Source organism: Bradysia coprophila (assembly GCF_014529535.1).
Source record: "Bradysia coprophila strain Holo2 chromosome X unlocalized genomic scaffold, BU_Bcop_v1 contig_128, whole genome shotgun sequence".
Lineage (NCBI taxonomy): Eukaryota > Metazoa > Arthropoda > Insecta > Diptera > Sciaridae > Bradysia > Bradysia coprophila.
This window is the reverse complement of record NW_023503295.1, coordinates 2937063-2944529: the sequence shown is the minus strand read 5'-3', so window position 1 is coordinate 2944529 and position 7467 is coordinate 2937063. Positions and strand designations below refer to the sequence as shown.

At 35.4% G+C, this 7467-nt stretch overlaps 1 protein-coding gene across 2 annotated transcripts in view; it reads right to left on the bottom strand.

Moving 5' to 3' along the window:
- Nucleotides 1-538: 538 nt before the first annotated feature.
- The window catches only part of LOC119067651 (CREB-binding protein-like), a 92047-nt gene continuing 85118 nt past the window's right edge, over nucleotides 539-7467 (bottom strand). For both annotated transcript variants that reach the window (XM_037170749.1, XM_037170750.1), the window contains one exon: nucleotides 539-1014. The gene's annotated coding sequence lies outside the window, so the exon portion shown is untranslated. The remainder of the gene's footprint in view (nucleotides 1015-7467) is intronic.

Genomic DNA, 7467 nt, shown 5'->3' with positions numbered 1-7467 from the left:
GTGTGAATAGTGGAACAAAGGCTAATCGAACTTTGTGCAAATAGTGAAATAGAGACACAATGTGTGTGTCGTTAGTCTTTATTTTACGATTCACCGAGCTTTCACTATTCGCACAAAGTGCCATTTGTCTTTGTTTTACTATTCGCACTCTGTGCGATTGGCCTTTATTTCATTATAAATTTGCACTTTGTGGGATGAGTCAAATAAAGACTAATCGCAAAATAATGTAAAGGTCTTCAAATATGAACGGCGGCTGGTTTTCTGTGGCTCTCAAGCCTGAACATAACAATATAACATAAATGTTAACCAACTGGAAATGTTAAGTATTCCTACGCCGTGATACTTCATAATTTTATGGTTTTTCTTCTAAAAATGTATTTTTCAATGGAAAAACATTTTGGTGGTATACAAATATTACGCGTACCCCACCCACTTCAACTCTCTAAGTAAAAGCCGTGTAGAAATTTTCTCGTTTTATTTGTTGTACACACGTGTTAAAAATGCCATATTTCATGTTTGGTGTTCGTCGTTTCTCTTCTTTTTTAAATCGATAAAACAAATTCTTCTCTTTAACTGTCGCATCAATAAAAATATTTCGCACATGACACTCGTAAAAGTCTCGCTTTTTACTATCCAGAAACTATCAAACATTACGTTTCCATTTTGTCTTACAATAGACAATTTCATGTCAATAAATTTCGCGCTCCAGTTATTGTTAGACAAAATATATCTATATCTTCAAGACTTACTTACTAGTTTATTTCCATTAACATTATATTCTTGTAACACTTCCATAAATTATTATAAAGAAAAAATGGTCAAATGAAGGGGAAAAAAGGTTAACAAAACAAGAGTATAAAGCTTTTAATTACGCAGACACGTAATACTCTCTGTGCTTTTGACACTTTTCCCGAACAATATAGCACAGAGCTAAGCTTATTAACACACCAATCGCTATCGCCATGCCAATACTGACCATAATAAGTTCATCATTGATACCGCTGTACGATCGTCCTGAAATAGAGAATCACAAATTTAGTATCATTTTATCCGTAGCATGACCTTTTTCACTTATAATACAACAGACAAAAACCTCTTAGAAGAGGAAGGGTGACGCAAGTCCTTTACTTACAAAAGAATTAATATCAGAAAGGGTAACGCTTAAAGCTCCAATACGCAAAAATGTAACTTTAACACCAATTCTTTATATTACAAAAAATTGCATCACAAATGCCAAGCCGTTCTACACACAAAACGCAGAGACTTTCTGAAAGAAATTTCCAAAATTGCAAAAATAAACCAAATTTGAAACACTTTTCCTGACATTTTTCAAGAATGCCGCACCGTTCTACTAACGAAACTCTGAGATTTTGTCAAGAAACCAATACTCTAGTCGACACTCTAGTTGCCACCGTTACAACAATGACCCAAAACCATAAAATTGAAACACTTTTCCAACTGCCCAACATTTTTAAGAAATGACTTGTTTGAGTCATTTAATGTCAAGCCAAACAGCCTTCATAACACATCGAGAAACACACACACATACAAAACAGTCATTTTACGTGAAAATATATGGGGCTTGTATTGGAACTTCCGAGAGCACTACCTTCGAAACGAGATCATGGAGACCCAATTTTTTTTGCCAAAATTCTTAGAATCATGCGCAGAAATTTGTCTCAAGATTTCAATAGGAGACGTTTTCGAGATAGACATTTTTCACAAGAAAACAAGCAATGATTGGAAAAAATCATCATTCCAGAATGGGTCAAATATGATCATTCCCATATAAAAATCATTTTGAAATGAAATATCTCGGCCAAGAACGATAGCTCGTTGAATTCGTGTTGACGTCCAGATTACGATTTACCCAAGGAATAAAAGTCGAAAAGTAGCTGTATATATTTCCCTAAATAGTATTTTTCGTTACGAGTGATGAAAAGTGAAATTTTTCAAGACTAGTCGGCTTTGTCTCGTTAGGACAAGCTTACGACGTGTCCTGAAAATTTTTGCTTTCATCACGAGTTACGAACTACGTTTTTTGCGCCTGACCGTCAGGGCCTATTTTAGAGAACTTTTTTAAGAACTTTTAAGAACTTTAGGAATTTTAGGAATTTTTCAGAACTTTAAGAACTTTAGGAACTGTTAAGAACTTGTTGAGAATTTATTCTTCAGAAATGCTCAACATCTGTAATAATTTTCACACTTAAAAGATTTAGGCAAATATTGAGGGTTTTTCAAATTGTTTCGGTGAGATATCATGTTAAAATTCAATGATTGGGGGATGGTATATTCTCTTTTATCTCCTGTAATGTCATAATATTCACAATTTGAGTGTCACTTTTAGAATCAAAATGGGTCAGATTTAAACACGTCATTCACAGGTTTATTAACTGAAAATTTCGACAATTGGTCATTTGCGCACCGCTATCTTCTTGACAGTGTACTAGATGTGTGTTTTATTTGTGGGGAATATGAATGAGTGACGGTGTCATGGCGTGTTGATGTTTCAGTTTGATTTTTTTAAATTGGTTTTTATGGTGATTATGACATTACAGGAGATAAAACCTTGTTCCTAACACGGTAGTAAATGGGGGTTTTGCGCATACGATGTGTTGCCGAACTCGCTTCGCTCGTATCGGCAATCTCACATCTAGTGCGCAAAACAATCCCATTTACTACCTTATTATGAAAATAGCTATTTGTCTTGAGATTCGTTGAATACGTCATGATACCATTCTTGCTCTTTAGCATTCGGAGAAGATTTTGCTCTTCTGTTTTTCAGATCCATCCATATCTGAATGGCACTAGTTGGGTCGAAATCTTCCAGTGTACCCATATTCGCGTTAACATACAAATAGTCGAACAAAGTCTCTGGACCCAATGATGAACGGTCGACGGCTTTGAACTTATTGTAAACATCTGAGAAAGGTAAAATAAGAAAGAACTAAACTTTCAAATGTAACTAGGAAGGTCTTATCTTACTTATTAGCCTTTCGACGTCAGCCGAGTGAGGCTTTGCAGCAACAATTCGAGCCAATGCAGTCTTTAGTGTTGCGAAATTTTCAGGAATCATCTGTGCGACACTGCATTATTACTGTAAACTGTTTGCTTACATTACGCAACTATTAGTTAGATCGGTAATTGTTTTCTAACGCCATTTCAAAATTCTGATTAAGCATAATATGGCAGAAGATTTGGTTTCGATTTTAAAAAACTGCGATGATCAGGAGTTCTTCGTCAACTTGGAAAGATGTGTTCCTTTTCGGATACCGGTTAATATAAGAAACATCCTCAAACTGAATTACTACACAAATGTAACAAGTTTGGCTCAATTTGACGACAGTGCAATCCAGGAATTGGAGGCATATATGAAAAATGATTTCGAGCCTAATATGATTCCGGAAGGCGAACAAGTCGTGGATTATTTGGGACCAAACACATTGAGTCAACAAAAATTCAAACTACTTGGTGGCCAGACGCGAATCATTAAATCTATAGTCGAGTATTGCCAACGCATTTCTAGTGTACCAGGAACGAATCAATCTCAATCTCAATCTCAGTCGTTACATCTGAGCGATCATTCCAAGACTTCCTGTTTGATGACATAATACATTGGATGAAACAAAAGCCCGCCTTAGCTGAGGTATATTCGATACGAAAATTTCGAAGCAGATTCACTTTTCAATGTGTCAATCTTAGGTTCTGAAAAAGGAAATTCAGCTCAAGGTCGAATCCGACAGCTATACAAGAAATCCGGATGATTCGATTTCTTGTAGAATTAAATGTACTGCTCCTGGCTGTGATAAACCATACAAAGTGACTGCAAAATCCTATCCTACTTATCATAAACGGAAGAGAGTAAGTCAAAAGCCGCAGAAACTGGCACAATCAAAATGGCATTACACCGCGTTGAAAGAACACTTACTTCAGAAACATTCAACTAATCCGTCAAATGAAGATACGACCAATGAAAGTCCCGAAAATAATGCCGATGGAGATGATACTAGCAATCAAAATGGGGAAGAAAACGAGAGTCCAATTAATACTTTAAGTCGAAGTGATATCCCTCAAGCATTGGAAATCCATATCGCAGATCACATTATATTAGAACACGAAGACGATATTCTCGATGAAATTCCAGAAGGAACTGTCCTTGCGATTGCAAGCGAGTTTACAAGTGAAACGTCGACGGAGAGTACAGATCAAAGAGCAGACTCGACACAACTAAACTCTGACGTTCAAGATGACATTCCAGAAGGAATCGCACTTGAGATTGGACAACCTAACTCTGACGTCCAAATTGATGCTTCTATAAGTAAAATGATCAGATTATTGCAAAGGAGGCTTATAATTTACAGTCTTTTCATTAATCCACAGCCACAAAAACCTCTCGGAAGAGACGAGCACGTGTATTGAATGCTGTCACTGAACCGAAACGATCAAGAACCAAAAATCCCCATTACGATTATTAGACATCGTTTAACCACTCAAAATTTTGATTTGTTTTTGTTAAAATTGAAATTAAAATATATTTTATTCTAATAAATCTGAGAACTTGTAAGAACTTTTAAGAACTTTTCAGAACTTTTAAGAACTTTACGAACTTTTGGAACTTTTAAGAACTTTAGGAATTTTTCAGAACTTTTAGAACTTAGTTTCAAAAATAGGCCCTGCTGACGATCATAATGAAACGAAACACAAATTTAAATAAAAATAAATGAAAATGAAAATCACTCTACGGAAATAAAAATGGCCGTCGTCATGTATCAATGTTGCACAGAAACCAAATAATCGTAAACGACGCATTAACATTCTAGTTCAATTTTGAGTGTCGACTCAAGGCTGCGTAAAATAATTTAGTGTTGCAAAAAAACGCAAAATGAGCGAATCCGAGACCGAAGACGACTTTTTCGATATTGAGATGGAGGCTAAGATAGTAATTCAATTATGTCGACGGTGCACGAGTGAATTCGGCGATTGCAGTTCCTTCGGTCAGTTCGGTACATGCAATTGCTCCATTCAATTCGGTGATTCGACAAATGAAATCAAAGTACCGAGCAACTGCACGATAAATATTTACCAAAAGTAAACAAAATGCTTGACTTTGTGTACGCTGTATTATAATTTGCAAGAATGAACGTTGAAATTACTTTGAAATTCTAAGAATCATCTTTGCGTCCGAAAAAGTAACTTTTTCGGACGCGGCCATCTTGGTGTGAGCAGTACCGAAAAAACGCACATTTCATCATTAGAGTGAGTGACGAAAAGCGTCGAATTATGATCGTCAGGCGCAAAAACAATAGTTTACGTCTTTTGTAATGTGGACTCGCGTCACGGCGCCTTACTAACGTGACGTCATGATATCGACAAGAGACGTTTTTCATTCCTCCATTTTCCATTTACAAAGGAGTCATTACATTCACATCTCATTGAATTATTTATCTAAATCAGTAGACAAACATGTCCCTTATTGTTTTGATAAAGCAAAAAAAAATATCGATTCGATTGCTCTCTCTGTCTCTTTGTTGTTAACCTTCTTGGAAAACATTTCTGATAAACTTTTTCTGTAAAATTATATCGTACATCGTACATATATAGAGATACCCATGCCCACTAATGCTGATTTATATGAATCAATGAATCCTTTAGTGTGACAATAGCAGAATTAAAATAAAGAAAAATCGTTAGACGTAAGTCCATTGGATAAAGGGATAAACATTCAGACACATTGCTTTAGTGAACGTCGATGAAAATATTTTTTCAATTAATATGCGACAAAGAAAAATAATTGAAAATGAACCATAACAGAGATTCACCGTTTAATTGTGCGCCGTTTCCACCATATCCGATACCTTAATTTCAGTTTGTGTACAGTGAAAAATTCGATTTTGTTCAAAGTTATCAGCGTACAACAAACAAATATGCTGAGAATGTCAATATTTATCTAGATGGAAATATTCAAAAATGCAAAACACGTTTCGAAATGAAATTCGTATGAGTTATTTCCGCACATGTAAGGAAAAAGGCAAACGAATGTGATCGATTTTCTGATTTTCTTTGCTTTTATCTTTTTCCATCATCGATTTGATAAATTATTTGTTCAGTACTAATCATAAGTTTTCCAGACAAGCGCAGCGAACACCATTTCAATGATTGGTGCACAAGGTAAATACTATTGGTAAACTTTTATTATATCATATCATATCACATCTGCGGTCAATAATCTCATTTGGTATGGTACCTTGTAATTAACCTCGAGCGTAATCCAGCACCAATGAACCTGAACTGCATGTATACTAATTGATAACAACCTTCGGAAACAAATCTACCGAAAGACATATAAATAAAATGTAAAAATTTCAAATGCTAAGCGAAACTTATGTAGGCCCACGAATTTGAACACAGTTCACACTCTCATGATGGTGGTGGAGGGCTCTGATGATTTGATTTGACAAGAGACCTCACTAACAGACTTTTACGGTCAATAACAAGTGCAGTCTGGACCACCGGCCTAATGTGGCTTTCGAACCACGCCTCGAAGTATGCAAATATCTGAGGAAAGTTGGTGCTAATTGATAACTCGCCTGTAGGCTAGACATATGAACTCAAATTTATATTGAAATTATTTGAATTAATCTCTACAGTCAGATGCCGAAGATGATACAGAACGGTTATTACAATACAGATACGAGGGGCACCCTAAAAGTTTCGGGAATCGGGTATTTCCGACGCATAAAAGTATTTAATTTGAACATATTCGTAAATTTCAACATTTTTTAAGTAAAATGACGTCTTAACATCGTAAAAAAAAGATTTTGATATGAGTTGAGAAACATTTATAAAAAGGCTTGTCGGCCATTTTTGAAAATGGAGGAATTCATTTTCTGAAGTGCTGTTCGTTTTTTATTTTTTCTTAAATAATTATTTTTTAATAAAGTATTTTTATGTTCTCATGTAAAGTATGGTCCATCTAAATGGTAATAAGTCATATACGCGGCCTTCAAATGTTGACACTTCGTAGTAATGCGATAAATTAAAAACACCTACTGCTGACGGATTCAGAGCTCCACAGATCTGCCTCAAAAACAGGTTTTGATAATTGAAAGTACTTTGCTGTTGCATTGGACTCTCAGCTATCAGAAAAGTCATAATTCATGTGAAATAATTTGATATACGCAGATAAAACCAGTTTGGTCTTAGTCAGTGTCCCTTGGCAAATTGTGTAGTCCTAGAACAATTTCGCTAAAAACTTTCCGAGAACTTATATTTTTACTGTATTTTTTTCGATTATAAATTCCTCACTTTTACTCAAAGCAAATTAACCAAGAAACAGCCACGATATAGGCCTTAAGGCACAAAAAATGTGATCTCAAAGTGAGACTTCAGTATCAGGCTTTTTCGTGATTTAAATTTCTCTGCCTTAATATCTCAGAAGCGGAAAAACGTTCTGCCTGGAAAGGGATG